The sequence below is a fragment of the Callorhinus ursinus genome, unplaced genomic scaffold, assembly GCF_003265705.2.
Source record: "Callorhinus ursinus isolate GAN/ISIS: 27379988/994484 unplaced genomic scaffold, GSC_fseal_2.0 scaffold6, whole genome shotgun sequence".
NCBI lineage: Eukaryota > Metazoa > Chordata > Mammalia > Carnivora > Otariidae > Callorhinus > Callorhinus ursinus.
In genome coordinates this window covers 63,447,840-63,464,264 of record NW_027397068.1, presented here as the reverse complement: position 1 = coordinate 63,464,264, position 16,425 = coordinate 63,447,840, and the positions used below count along the sequence as shown (strand labels likewise).

Here is a 16,425-nt window from a genome sequence, read left to right as displayed (position 1 = left end):
AATAGAAAGTTCTTTCTAAGAGGCGGAGCAAGATGGCGGAGGAGTAGGAGACCTGGATTTCGTCTGGTCCCAGGAATTCAGCTGAATAGGGATCAAACCATTCTGAACACCTACGAACTCAACAGGAGACCGAAGAAAAGAATAGCAACAACTCTCTGAACAGAAAAGTGACCACTTTCTAGAAGGTAGGCTGTGTGGAGAAGTGAATCCGAGGCGATATTGGGGAGGATAGACGGTGGGGGAGGGGGCCTCTGTTGGCCGCTTCTGGCAAGTGCTAGAGCCGCGGAGCACAAAATCGGACCTTTTAGAAGTTGGCTCCGCTGAGGGACGTCGCTCCAGTGGCTAAGCGGGGGGTGGAACCCTCGCGGGACAGTGTGGTCTGAGGACCCTCGGGGTCACAGAAAGACCGGGGGAGCCTGAGTGCAGCAGAGCTCCCAGGTATCGGAGCGGGGAAGCCGGCTGCAGAGACGGAGCCGAGGCGCGGGCTCTCAGCTCGGGGTTGCCATAAACTGTGATCTGCGGCCCAGTCGGGCCACTGCTCCTCCAGCAGGGACCCAACAAGCGGCAGATCCGGGGACACTCCTCTTCCTCCCCTGGGAGGAGCAGCGCGGGAGCGCACCGCAGGGATCTGCTGGGTTTGGAGACTCCACAGGGGGCCGGGTGCCAGAGATAGAACCGCTCGGTCACAGGCCGGGTGAGCACGGAGTGCGGCCGGAGACCGGGGACACGGGAGTGACTGCTTTTCTCTGGGGGTGCACTGAGGGGCGGGGCCCCAAGTTCTCAGCTCCTCCGGGTGCAGATTGGGAGGCCACCATTTTCACCCTGGTCCTCCAAAGCTGTACCGAGAGCTTGCAGAGAACAAAAGCTCCCGAGAGCAAACCCGAGCCGCTTGCTTAGCCCGGACCAACAAGGGTGGGGCAATTCCACCTCCGGCAAAGACATTTGGGAACCACGGCAACAGGCCCCTCCCCAGAAGATCAGCACGAACAGCCAGCCAGCCAAGACCAAGTTTACCGATCAAGGAGAACGGGAGAACTCCAGCGCTAGGGGAATACTGCACATAGAATTCATGGCTTTTTTTTACCATGATTCATTAGGTTTTCAAAGTTAATTTTTTAACTGTTTTTTTAATTTTTCTTTTTCCCTTTTTCAACCAACATCTTATCAATCCCTTTTTTTAAAAAAACATTTTTTATTTTTCATTTTTAGAGTCATATTTTATCCCTTCATAGTAGTTACCCTTATTTTTGGCATATATATATATAAGTTGTTCTCTCTTTAAAATTTTGAGATACAGTTTCTTCTAACAGATCAAAAATATACCCTAAATCACTAGTGTATGGCTTTGTTCTAGTCTCCTGCCTGATCACATTCTCTCCCTTTTTTTCTTTTTTTTTAAATCTTCTTCTTTCTTTTTTCAAACAACTTCTTATCTTATCAATTACTCTTATAAAATCTTTTATAATTTTCATCTTTACAGTCATCTTCCATCCCTTCATTGTATCAACCCTTATTTTCTACATATATAAGTCTTTCTTCCTTTAAAATTTTAGGAGGCACTTTTTTCTAACAGACCAAAATATGCCCAAAAGCTAGTGTGTGGCACTGATCTATGCACTAGCCTGATCATATTTGATCATATTCTGTTTTTTTTTTTGTATTGTTCTGTTTTTGTTTTTATCTTTTTCTTTTTGTTTTTTTTTTCTTTTTCTCTTTCTTTTTTCTTTCTTTCCCTTTCTTTTCCCCTGGTTTCAGGTCTTTTCTGATTTGTATAGAGTATATTTGCTGGGGACGTAGTTAACCTGTTAGCATTTTGTTCTCTCATTCAACTATTCTCCTCTGGACAAAATGACAAGACGAAAAGAATCACCTCAGCAAAAAGAATAAGAGATAGTACCGTCAGCCAGGGACCTACTCAATACGGACATTAGTACAATGTCAGACCTAGAGTTCAGAATCATGACTTTAAAGATACTAGCTGGGCTTGAAAAAAGCGTGGAAGTTATTAGAGAAATGCTTTCTGGAGAAATAAAAGAACTAAAATCTAACCAAGTCGAAATCAAAAAGGCTATTAATGAGGTGCAATCAAAAATGGGGGCACTAACTGCTAGGATAAATGAGGCAGAAGAGAGAATCAGCGATATAGAAGACCAAATGATGGAAAATAAAGAGGCTGAGAAAAAGAGAGAAACAACTACAGGATCACGAGGGCAGAATTCGAGAGATAAGTGATACGATAAGACGAAACAACATTAGAACAATTGGAATCCCAGAAGAAGAAGAAGAAAGAGAGAGAGGGGCAGAAGGTATACTGGAGCAAATAATAGCAGAGAACTTCCCTAATGTGAGGAAGGAAACAGGCATCAAAATCCAGGAGGCACAGAGAACCCCTCTCAAAATCAATAAAAATAGGTCAACACCCCGACATCTAATAGTAAAACTTACAAGTCTCAGAGACAAAGAGAAAATCCTGAAAGCAGCTCGGGAGAAGAGATATGTAACCTACAATGGTAGAAATATTAGATTGGCAAGAGACCTATCCACAGAGACCTGGCAGGCCAGAAAGGACTGGCATGATATCTTCAGAGCACTAAATGAGAAAAATATGCAGCCAAGAATATTATATCCAGCTAGGCTCTCATTGAAAATCCAGGACAAACAAAAACTAAAGGAATTGGCAAACACAAAACCAGCCCTCCAAAAAATATTGAAAGAGGTCCTCTAAGCAAAGAGAGAGCCTAAAAGCAGCATAGATCAGAAAGGAACAGAGACAATATACAGTAACAGTCACCTTACAGGCAATACAATGGCACTAAATTCATACCTTTCAATAGTTACCCTGAATGTAAATGGGCTAAATGCCCTTGACTGGGGCATTTAGACACAGGCTATCAGATTGGATTAAAAAACAAGACCCATCAATATGCTGCCTGCAAGAGACTCATTTTAGACCCAAAGACACCCCGATATTGAAAGTGAGGGGGTGGAAAACCATTTACCATGCTAATGGACACCAAAAGAAAGCTGGGGTGGCAATCCTTATATCAGACAAATTAGATTTTAAAACAAAGACTGTAATAAGAGATGAGGAAGGACACTATATCCTACTTAAAGGGTCTATCCAACAAGAAGATCTAACAATTGTAAATATCTATGCCCCTAACATGGGAGCAGCCAATTATATAAGGCAATTAATAACAAAAGCGAAGAAACACATCAACCACAATACAATAATAGTGGGGGACTTTAACACCCCCCTGACTGAAATGGACAGATCATCTAAGCAAAAGATCAACAAGGAAATAAAGACTTAAATGACACACTGGACCAAATGGACTTCACAGACATATTCAGAACATTCCATCGCAAAGCAACAGAATACACATTCTTCTCTAGTGCCCATGGAACATTCTCCAGAATAGATCCCATCCTAGGTCACAAATCAGGTCTCAACCGGTACCAAAAGATTGGGATTATTCCCTGCATGTTTTCAGACCACAATGCTTTGAAACTAGAACTCAATCACAAGAGGAAAGTCGGAAAGAACTCAAATACATGGAGGCTAAAGGGCATCCTACTAAAGAATGAATGGGTCAACCAGGAAATTAAAGAAGAATTAAAAAAATTCATGGAAACCAATGAAAATATAAACACAACTGTTCAAAATCTTTGGGATACAGCAAAGGCAGTCCTGAGAGGAAAGTATATAGCAATACAAGCCTTTCTCAAGAAACAAGAAAGGTCTCAAATACACAACCTAAGCCTACACCTAAAGGAGCTGGAGAAAGAACAGCAAAGAAAGCCTAAACCAAGCAGGAGAAGAGAAATAATAAAGATCAGAGCAGAAATTAATGAAATAGAAACCAAAAGAACGGGAGAACAGATCAACGAAACTAGGAGCTCGTTCTTTGAAAGAATTAACAAGATTGATAAACCCCTGGCCAGACTTATCAAAAAGAAAAGAGAAATGACCCAAATCAACAAAATCATGAATGAAAGAGGAGAGATCACAACCAACACCAAAGAAATACAAACAATTATAAGAACATATTATAAGCAACTCTATGCCAGCAAATTAGATAACCTGGAAGAAATGGGTGCATTCCTAGAGATGTATCAACTACCAAAATTGAACCAGGAAGAAATAGAAAACCTGAACAGACCTATAACCACTAAGGAAACTGAAGCAGTCATCAAAAATCTCCCAATAAACAAAAGCCCAGGGCCAGATGGCTTCCCAGGGGAATTCTATCAGACATTTAAAGAAGAATTAATACCTATTCTCCTGAAACTGTTCCAAAAAATAGAAATGGAAGGAAAACTTCCAAACTCATTTTATGAGGCCAGCATTACCTTGATCCCAAAACCAGACAAAGACCCCATCAAAAAGGAGAATTACAGACCAATATCCTTGATGAACATGGATGCAAAAATTCTCACCAAAATACTAGCTAATAGGATCCAACAGTACATTAAAAGGATTATTCACCATGACCAAGTGGGATTAATCCCTGGGCTGCAAGGCTGGTTCAACATCCACAAATCAATCAACGTGATACAATACATTAACAAAAGAAAGAACAAGAATCATATGATCCTCTCAATAGATGCAGAAAAAGCATTTGACAAAGTACAGCATCCTTTCTTGATCAAAACTCTTCAGAGTATAGGGATAGAGGGTACATAGCTCAATATCATAAAAGCCATCTATGAAAAACCTACAGCGAATATCATTCTCAATGGGGAAAAGCTGAGAGCTTTTCCCCTAAGGTCAGGAATGCGGCAGGGATGTCCGCTATCACTACTGCTATTCAACATAGTATTAGAAGTCCTGGCCACAGCAATCAGACAACAAAAAGAAATCAAAGGCATCCAAATCGGCAAAGAGGAAGTCAAACTCTCACTCTTTACAGATGATGTGATACTGTATGTGGAAAACCCAAAAGACTCCACCCCAAAACTGCTAGAACTCATACAGGAATTCAGTAAAGTAGCAGGATTTAAAATCAATGCACAGAAATCAGTGGCATTCCTATACACCAACAACAAGACAGAAGAGAGACAAATCAAGGAGTCAATCCCATTTACAATTGCACCCAAAACTATAAGATACCTAGGAATAAATTTAACCAAAGAGGCAAAGGATCTGTACTCAGAAAACTATAAAATACTCATGAAAGAAATTGAAGAAGACACAAAGAAATGGAAAAACGTTCCATGCTCATGGATTGGAAGAACAAACGTAAAGATGTCAATGCTACCTAGAGCAATCTACACATTCAATGCAATCCCCATCAAAATACCATCCACTTTTTTCAAAGAAATGGAACCAGAAGAGACCCCGAATAGCCAGAGGAATATTGAAAAAGAAAAGCAAAGCTGGCGGCATCACAATTCCGGACTTCCAGCTCTATTACAAAGCTGTCATCATCAAGACAGTATGGTACTGGCACAACAACAGACACATAGATCAATGGAACAGAATCAAGAGCCCAGAAATGGACCCTCAACTCTATGGTCAACTCATCTTGACAAAGGAGGAAAGAATGTCCAATGGAAAAAAGACAGTCTCTTCAACAAATGGTGTTGGGAAAATTGGACAGCCACATGCAGAAGAATGGAACTGGACCATTTCCTTACACCACACACAAAAATAGACTCCAAATGGTTGAAAGACCCAAACGTGAGACAGGAGTCCATCAAAATCCTAAAGGAGAACACAGGCAGCAACCTCTTCGACCTCAGCCGCAGCAACTTCTTCCTAGAAACATCACCAAAGGCAAGGGAAGCTAGGGCAAAAATGAACTATTGGGATTTCATCAAGATAAAAAGCTTTTGCAGAGCAAAAGAAACAGACAGAATGGGAGAAAATATTTGCAAATGACGTATCAGATAAAGGGCTAGTATCCAAAATCTATAAAGAACTTATCAAAGTCAACACCCAAAGAACAAATAATCCAATCAAGAAATGGGCAGAAGACATGAACAGACATTTTTCCAAAGAAGACATCCAAATGGCCAACAGACACATGAAAAAGTGCTCAACATCGTTCGGCATCAGGGAAATCCAAATCAAAACCTCAGTGAGATACCACCTCACACCAGTCAGAATGGCTGAAATTAACAAGTCAGGAAATGACAGATGTTGGCGGGGATGCGGAGAAAGGGGAACCCTCCTACACTGTTGGTGGGAATGCAAGCTGGTACAACCACTCTGGAAAACAGTATGGAGGTTCCTCAAACAGTTGAAAATAGAGCTACCATACGATCCAGCAATTGCACTACTAGGTATTTACCACAAAGATACAAATGTAGGGATCCGAAGGGGTACGTGCACCCCAATGTTTATAGCAGCAATGTCCACAATAGCCAAACTGTGGAAAGAGCCAAGATGTCCATCGACAGATGAATGGATTAAGAAGATTTGGTATATATACACAATGGAATATTATGCAGCCATCAAAAGGAATGAGATCTTGCCATTTGCAACGACGTGGATGGAAGTGGAGGGTGTTATGCTGAGTGAAATAAGTCAATCAGAGAAAGACATGTATCCTATGACCTCACTGATATGAGGAATTCTTAATGTCAGGAAACAAACTGAGTGTTGCTGGAGTGGTGGGGGGGTGGGAGGGATGGGGTGGCTGGGTGATAGACATTGGGGAGGGTATGTGCTATGGTGAGCGCTGTGAATTGTGCAAGACTGTTGAATCACAGATCTGTACTTCTGAAACAAATAATGCAACATATGTTAAGAAAAAAGAAAAAGAAGAAGATAGCAGGAGGGGAAGAATGAAGGGGGGGAAATCAGAGGGGGAGACGAACCATGAGAGACGATGGACTCTGAAAAACAAACTGAGGGTTCTAGAGGGGAGAAGGGTGGGGGGATGGGTTAGCCTGGTGATGGGTATTAAAGGGGGCACAGTCTGCATGGAGCACTGGGTGTTATGCACAAACAATGAATCATGGAACACTACATCAAGAACTAGTGATGTAATGTATGGTGATTAACATAACAATAAAAAAGAAAGTTCTTTCTATCCACAACTCTCAAATGGCGTCCCTGTGTCTTCTAATTAATTCATAACCTATCTTCTCCCAGAAGCCTTGCCAAATACGAACCTTATGCTTTCTCCTTTTCCCCTGCTCCCCCTTGAAACAGTCTCATGTCTGATGCTATCTACAGAAAGACAAATAGCTACAAATGCAGTACAAGCCCATCTGTTTTATTTCTGTAATAGACTGGATATTTCATGTGCATAGTGGGAAATTAATAAATATGTATCTATTAATTAGATATACTGTTTGGATAAAAATCTATTAAATGTTGTAATAGAACCAATCCTGTCATATTTGTCATTATTAAGGATGCTCTTTTGGTTTTTCTGTTTCCTAAAACTATAAGGTAAATCTATTAACTTTTCTCAACACTCATATTTTGAAACACTCTTATGCCATATTACATAAGACAAAGTTTGGTGATTTACAGAAAGTTCCCTGGATTGAGAGTCAAAAGTCAAAACTTTGACTTTCCCCTTGGCCAAACTAGTAGAGTGACTTTGAGCAAGTGCCCTTGAACAACTTCTATGGACCAACGTTTCCACAAGTATAAATTGGGGATATCGAATCGAATGATTTCAAGGCTCCTCCCTATTCACGTCCCATGATGTTAAGGCAGGACAGCACAATACTTACAGACATTCAGGGGGTTATCTGAATGGCGTCTTGCACTTCTAAATATTCATTCCATTCTGGTCTATCTTATCTCCATTATAGGCATCATTATGTTATTTCCAGGAATGTAATACCCTTTATACTATAACGGAATCCTCATACGAAGGAGCAATTTTCACAAGGAGCCAGAAGCAATTTTTGGATGTGATGATTAAACTATCATGGCTGGAACTTTGAAGTATTCTTCAGAAAAAAATGATTTCTAGTTAGATTAAAAACTCAAATTTTAGATGACCTTGGGTGAACGCTATCAATGCCATGGACAAGAAGATGAATACTTTCAAATTTCAAGTTGACAAATGAAAAAAAAACGTATTAAGAAAAGGCAGATTCACTTTTAATTCTGCAACATTCTTGATGCTTCTTTGTCTGGTCAGTATACAAATCACAGGCAAGAAGCAGCCCATATCTGGGTATCTCATTACTATAGGTTGTTAGAGTTTCTAAAGTTCAAACCTCAGTGTGGTCTATAGAAAACTGAGTCCGTGGAATACTCATATGTTTGACAGAAAAGGGGAATGATGTCCACATGCCACATATATGAATTGTGAGCAGAATGTGGAGAATGCATAAGTTTTAGAGGCTAAACCATCCTGAAAGGAATATTTCAAAGTGCAACTTAGTTTTGCTTCTACATGCATATAGAAGTCCTACTGTACGTGTGTTCAGAACTTCTGCCCACTCTTCTAAGAGCCCTTTAAACCCTCTCGATGGCTTTTATAATCAAAATCAAATGGAGAAACCCAATGTGGGTTTGGCACTCCTACTTAACCCTCCTCGTCCTGTGTATATGCCTTATATGTTTTGTTGAGCTCAAAGACACTATAAGTAATATTGCTGTAGTAAATCTGAGCCAATTCCAGCCATTCCCAGCACTTTCTTACATGCTATGTATTCTGTGATCTACAAGTTCCTTATTAAAACTCAGAAAGATAGCCGCAGATTTACCAGAAAGAACAAAGAAGGACTTGGTCCTCAAATTAGTTCTAGATCTAGAGTTGTTCCATTTTTAGTATTAATCAATTCAATTGACTTTCAGATTAAGTTTTGGACCAGGAAATGGAATTATGCAGATGCCTTTGGGTAGATAATCTTTCCATCAGACGCACATACTCAGTTTTTAACTCTCCATTCAGATCTAGAACACATTTTGTCTTAATCACATTCCTCTCCAAATAAAACATGCATAGACATTTTAGTTTATACAGACTTTTAAGATTTAAGAGTCTGCTCTAAAGTTGTTTTATTTGTTTTTTTAAAAAGATTTTATTTATTTATTTGTCAGAGAGAGAGTGTGCACACACAAGCAGGGGGAGTGGCAGGTACAGGGAGAAGCAGGCTCCCTGCTGAGCAAGGAGCCTGATGTGAGACTCCAACCCAGGACCCCAGGATCATGACCTGAGATGCAGGCAGATGCTTAACCAACTGAGCCACCCAGGCGTCCTACTTTATTTCTTTGTATGTGTTCTTTTTGTCCTATTTTTTAAAATAAGAATTTATACTCCAAGCCCAATCTAAAAACTAATTTGTTATAATGCAACAGAGAAGTGTTAATTATTGATTGTAAGTTTCATAATTTATAGCAGGTATTGCTGGCGTGGGCCAACCAGTCAATTTAGAATGGTCTCCTGTGGATGCTGGGGGCAGGGAGGGGGAGAAGAGTTAATTATTCTCATTATGAATGTCACAAGAGAAAACTGTCCTCACTGTAAATAGTATAAAGGCTGGGGGAAGAGCCATTCTTGGCTGTCAATACCCGCCCCCCCCCATCAAAGCACTGTGTAAAGGTTTTTAAAAACCAAAGGCTTAGATTCACTGTTCAGTGTGAACCACATCATTATTTTCCACTTAAAATGTCTGGATCAAATTTTAGTTTGAGTGTGAATTTGTAGCAAGAAACTTATTCTTGGATTCAAATGATCATTGTTTAAATTCCTTGGCTGAGTTGAAGGTTTTTATAACATAGCCCACAATTTAAAATAGTGTGGCAGATTGGTACAGTAACGGCCCCAAATTAGTCCCACCTCCCTCTATCCATGCAAAGTGTACCCTCCTTCCACGTGGACCTTGAGCCTGGCCACACAATTTGCTTTGGTCAATGAGATGTTAGGAAGCACAATGCAGGCAGAGGCTTAAAAAGAGCTTGCACACTGGGTCTGGACCCTGCTTACTTCTGGGAGCCTTTCCTCCACAATGTCAACTTAGGCTAGCCTTCAGGAGCATGAGAGACCCTGCGGAATACTGAAAATTCTGTGACTGAATTCAAAAGATAATTCCTGAGCTCTTTACTGAGTGCCCGTCATTTGGTTAGTGGCAAGAAATGAACTGATTATTGTAACGATTTGATTGTCTCCGACTAGACTCAAAATTCCATGACTGTAGAGGCACATCTGCTTTTCCTTACTACTACATCTTCAGTACCCAGCTCACTAAATAGCTGTAAAATGAATGAATACAACAAAGGCTATGACAAGTACCCTATCCCGTATGAACTCACAATCTAACAAGGGAACCAAACACTTGCCTGCTGGGTCTTAGACCCTGTGGCAGTGCCTCACTAGAAATATGAATACAGTAGTAGGAGAAAAGGAAGAAGGGGTGATGAACTTGGCCTAGCAGGCTCAGGGGAAGTTTCACAGAGAACATATTTGAGCTGGGCCTTGCTATCTCCAGAAACTGGGTAGCCTCAAATCAGCCATTCTCCTTTTGCCAAAGTACACCTACCTGATTCTTGTTGGTTGGAATTAATAAGGAACTTTCTAGCCCTCCATGCTTGACTTGGCTATGTAGAATTGGCTTCTTAGCATTTTTCATATTCCTTAGTGTGTGTGTGTTGCATGTGTGCAATGCGAGGAAAATACACCATGCTAAGTTCATCAGCTCTCTGGGCTAGTGTTGCCTCATGCCCACCAGGCATAGAGAGACAGGGCAGGAAGACTGATGACCTGCAGCTCTCAGAACAACTAGTTTAAACGTGGCTAAGGACTTTCCAGGTTTGCTTTATATAATATCTCCATACATCAGTGAGGGTGCTCTTGTTTGCAGGTAAGAGAAAACCCAATCCAATTCAAACAATAAGAAAAACATAGTCTCCTACAAATAAATAAACAAAAGAAAATATATTCTCTTTCAAAATAGAAGTTGTCAGGTATGGAGATCTTAGGATTCATTCCATATTTTTGTTTCATCCTGCTCTGCCATTGTTGTATGTCATTATTGTGCTCAGACTAGCATTCCTCATGTTACATGATGGCTGCTGCAATTCCAGCCATTACATGCAGAATGACAGTCCAGGGGGAGAAGAGGCTATCTCTCTGGGATGTTTCCTTTAAGATCTGAAATTCCAGCCACTACATAAGGAATGACACAGTCCAGGGGGAGAAGAGGCTATCTTTATTGGATGTTTCCTTTGAGATCTGAAAATATTACCTAAAAGGTCATGAGAAAATTTCCTCTCACTTTTCATTGGTTAGGACCGAGCCAGCAGCCCTCTCTCAACGAACCATTAGCAAACAAAATGAGACTGCCGTTATCAGCTTAAATCACTTAGGAGTTACCCTTGAGCTGAGGATGGGATTACCTTTCCCACTTGGGTACAATTTAAGCAGATTAACAGATTTCTGCTAAAGAGGAGGGACTGTAGGGAAATGGATGTGGGGTAAGCAAGCGATAGGGTCTGCTCTGGCAAAGTACTCAGAGGACCCATTGTTCTTGATTCTTCAAAAATCCATTCTTGAAAACCCCATTCCTCAGCTACAGAAGAGGGAATAAGAATGGTAGACACAGAGAACATTGCTAAATCACAAGGATCTACTTGCTGATTGTGTCCCACATATACCTCCACAGCTCCTCCAATCCCTTGGCACAGATTTGCTGATAGCTGGAGAAGGGGACAGATCAAATATATTCCCCTTCTACATAAAACAACATCACCCTGCACGCACTGAAATGAGATGAAGAATTAGCAACAAGGTGAACTTGAGCTGTAAGAGTAACTCCACAAAAGAATCTGGAATTCATAAGGTATTTTTAGCTGGAGATGGTAATAAGACATTTAAATTGCTCTCAGATGAAGAAGTGTCATACTGCCTACATGTTGGAGGCTTTTCACAAGTACATCTTTTTCCTAAATGGATTAATTTTGAATACATGTGGCATGTAGGGGCGCCTGGGTGGCTCAGTCCATTGGGCGTCTGCCTTTGGCTCAGGTCATGATCTCAGGGTCCTAGGTTCCAGCCTGTCGGGCTTCCTGCACAGTGGGGAGCCTACTTGTCCCTCTGCCCATCGCCCCTGTCACGCACTCCCTCGTGCTCTCTCTCAAATAAATTTTTAAAAAATATTAAAAAAAAAAAGTGTGGTATTAATATAGACCCAATCCACCAGCATATAGAGGAGTATGTAGGCTGGTTTTTATTTGTTTTCATTAGTGACTTCGTGCCGGGTAAACAGACTCTTCAGAAATTCCCACCAAGATAGACGAAGTATCCCATTTCCTATAGGGGACTATGATCACATTCAGGCTATCACACACTGCTAAATGAAAGAGATCATTGTTTCCAAAAATATTTTCAAAAAACTGACATGAATATTTGCCATCAGGATTTTACTATAATAAAGAGAAACAGTAATGGAAAGAGGGACAAAGGAAGGCCATTTCCAGAGCAACAACTGTCTTTATAGTTAGAGAGCCTCCACTGGACGTAAAACTTCTGATTTTCCCCATAATTGTCAAGGAGTTGGACCCGAATGAGGAATGAAAAAATCCTTGTTGGCAGAGTTCATGGGGAGATAGATACATGTGGTAAAATAAAGAAACCTGAAGTTTGAAATGAGAGGAAGGGCCACAGGGTTTAAGCGTCCACTGCTGATTCTCAGCATGGAGCTATTCTGGAGCACTGGGGGAAAATCCAGTCCTTGCCAACAGGATGACCATTCTCCTGGGCCGGAGTGTCAGGTTAGACCGGATGACCAACCTATACCACTGAAGTCCAGGGGTTCATCACCCACCCAAACCCCTACTCCAGGCTCCCACCAGGGACTACATCCTTGAACAGAAAGTCACTGAAGGACATAATGATACATAGGACGATTGTTGGAAGAACACAGAATCCATCCATTTCTCTGTAGACGCTGGATTTTTAGTTTTGGGCGGAGTTGGGCGATCATGAAGCTGTCCATTGGAGCAAAATTTCTTGGCCTCATCAAGAGCTGCCTTGCCTGAGTGACATGTTCATGCCCTTGGTGGTCATCAAGAGATACCATAAGATACAGCATCACACAATCCAGTTCCGTGTCTGTGATGAGGAAGTCATTGACCACTCTGTCTCCTAACTTCCTTTTTTTTCTTTTTTCTCATCGCAGGGCTCTTATTTGTTGGTACCTTACATGTAATTATCTCAATCTGTCAAACAACCCAATCCTGTGAATACTAGTATTCCTATATAAAAGACGAGAAACTGAGAATCAGGCAAATTAAATAATTTGTCCAAGGTCAATTGTAGAGCTGGTATTCAAGCCCAAACGCATGTTCTTTAATCCACTACACTACCTGGAAAACTAGTATATTTTTGCTTTATGGAAAATGAGGAGTGTGTAACTGTTTATGGCCCTATTTTTCCCTTGGCTACCAGGAAATTCAGAGTAAAAGCTGTTCAAGTACAGCAATTTTTTTTGTAACTTAGGGTTTCTGTATATTACAGCTTCTATTTGAATTTATGTTTATCATGGTTCTGATAAGTCTTCATTTATATTTTACCATTTTATTTTACCTTTTCTATAAATGGCTCCAAATTATTTGCTCATTTGAAGAATTAGCAAAGTATTAAATAAATCCACCAACAAACAAATAAAATGTCTTCCCATTATTACGTGGCCTGTTAAAATATCAGCTCAAAATTTATCTTTTTTTTTTTTTTTGCCTATGGCATATCCACAATCTCATGGTAGACCAGCTGCAAGCTTGACTCAGTTTCGAGTCATTATTATAATAAACAACACTTGTAATCTCTCCTCCTTCATCCGGTAGTAGTATCTCCATTTCCCTTTAGAGAATCAACCCCTTCCCTGCTCTGTCCTTGAGATTTTGGAGGGCTGCCCTCACAACCCTGTCTCTTGGGAGAATGTCTGAACTGAGCACAGCCAACCAGCACATTCCTTCCACTGGACATGACGACTGGCTAACAGATGTGCATCTGAACTTCAGTGCCCACTGAGACTCCATCTCAGGAATTTGTAGGCTTATTGAAAGTCAAGTCCTTTTTTCTACTCTAATTACTGAATGAGATGCTTGCCTGGGTCTGAAGGCAACCATTTAACCACCAAAAGAGAGGACCTACCTAAGAGTCAGTTAGGCTGCCCAGGAACTAGAAGGTAAGAATAGACCAGAGCTGATGGGACAGACAGAGTCCCTGGATCCAGCCATACCTGATTGAAAGGCTTTAGTTATATGGGCAAATACATTATCCCTCCTCTAAAGATAGCCCACCTGTGTGTATGTACACACACACACACACACACACACACACACACACACACACGAAGACACACACGCTTCTGTGTTTGTTTAAGCAGTCTCATTTCGGCTTTTAGCGTTCACAACAAGGAGACCTGACTAATATTTTGAGAAGTGAAAGTCTGTGTTAAAGCCAATCTCTTCCACAAAGCCTTGTCTAATGCTTCTGGGCCACAGTGATGCCCACCCTCTCTGAAATTCAAATAGAGTCTACACCTAGTAACTCATTCCTTAGTTAGGCACATGATGATTTAGATCATTCTTTAACTGGTCTTGGGACAATGATGCCAACCTGATGAACGCCCTAGCTTGTAAGGCTTTGGGAAGGCTAAGACTTCAAAGTTCTGCTATGCTTTTCCCCCTCCCTTCCTGCCTCTGTCCCTTCTTCCCTCTTGCCCTCCCTCCCTCCCCTCTCTCCCTGTTTCCTTTTTGTCACAGTACATGGTTTTTAGCCTAGTACATAACAGCGGTGCAATAACGATTGATTGATTAACCAGTTATTATTGTGTTCCACATTAAATGTGGATATTTTATTTGGAAGGTAAATATATACCATTTTTGTATTGTTGGCTGCTTTCTTTTATCTCCACGGTCTTCTCATATTTAATATGGAAAACCAGTATTTTTCAAACCAACTATTACCAACTACATAAAATATTTTGAAATGATCACCATCTCTGGCAGATTCTGCTTGTTGCCTACCCAATATCTATTCTTCCTCGCATCCTAGTGGAATCACGGTTTCACTCTCAATATAAACATACCCAACTGAAAATATTCATTCTCTTAGACTCATTTGAAGCCGGAGGTGACCGAGTGATCAAACTCTGGCCATTCATTTAACAAATAAATGAGATATAAATGGACATTGCTGAAATGGTCTCTTAAGAAATCTTCTAACAATGGGCAGACTCATCTGGCATCCTTTTTCAAACCTTTGCATTCAATTCCTTTCTCCTTCCTGGAACACAGGCACAATGCCCAGAGGTGCAGCACCCATTTTGTGAGCACGAGGAAACAAACATCAGGATCATTGTACAAGCTAAACCTACATGTTTATCAAGACAGTTGAAAAAGAGAAGAGGTAGGTCCCTGATGGCATCACTGTGCCACTATACCAGCCCTGGGTTGCTTGTCGCATGAAATAAGTAAGCCTTCTCACCTGTTCAGGCCAGTATAGTTAGGTTTTGTGTTGCTTTCTACCAAACGCATTTCTAACTGAGGTAGGCCTTTCCTCTTTTAGTTTCTGATAATTTTATTAATTTTTTTAAATGGGCACAAGTATTATTATCCTCTGAGCAAATCAAGAGCACTCTTGGTGAAAAGCGCTCCAGTCTCAAACCATTCCTTTTGGACCTGCTGTGTATTGACACCAAGTAGCAGCACCATTAGCTTAAAAATTCTATGTCTGTGATCAAAACATGTCACTGGGAAGCTTCGTGCTTTCTCTCTTCAAGCACTTTAACTTTAAAATTCCTTCATTTGACAAGGTGCTCTCTTTTCTTGGGTAGTTTATAAAATATTTATGGTTGGAAGTCAAAGGTAGCTGGATAAGGAGATGCGTCTGTTATAAACACCATCTGCACTGGCAGCCTGTCAAATGTAACTCACTGCAGTGGTTTTAATCTACTTAGTATGGTAAAGACTTCCTGCAGTAGATATATCAGGTTGCCTTAAAACAACACAAAACACACTAATTTGCTCAGAAATATAGCTAGAGAGTCCTCCAGCCCCTACGGCCCCCACCCCCACTAGCTTCAGTGTAGAAGCATTATGTCTGTACTTTGCATACTTTGCACCTGGAAAATTATATGGTCAACGAACAACTCTTGACCTAATCTGTGAGTTGTTCTCTTTAAGGCCAAACTATGTTCTCCAGTCCGTCCTGGGGAGTGATCTCATCCAGAGGATCACTCGCATCCAAGGGTGGAAATGCAATTTTATTTTTCAGGAATTTATAAACAATCCCTTTGAAGCTTCAGAGGAGTAATACTTGGTAAGCTTTTACCTAAATTGTTTAGAATTGTGACTTGGAAATCTTTCTCTACTCTTTCTGCTGGTCAATATGCTTGCAAACAACCTACACGTTGGAAACCTTTGGAGAAAACCTGCCATAAACTGCAATGTTTTTTTTTCCTTCCTTCCTTCCTTCCTTCCTTCCTTCCTTCCTTCCTTCCTTC

The 16,425-nt window shown here is 40.8% G+C and overlaps 1 protein-coding gene across 6 annotated transcripts in view; it reads right to left on the bottom strand.

Annotated features, from left to right (window-relative positions):
* UST (uronyl 2-sulfotransferase) overlaps positions 1 to 16,425 on the bottom strand; it is a 303,044-nt gene that overhangs the window by 129,340 nt on the left and 157,279 nt on the right. The window lies entirely within an intron of this gene.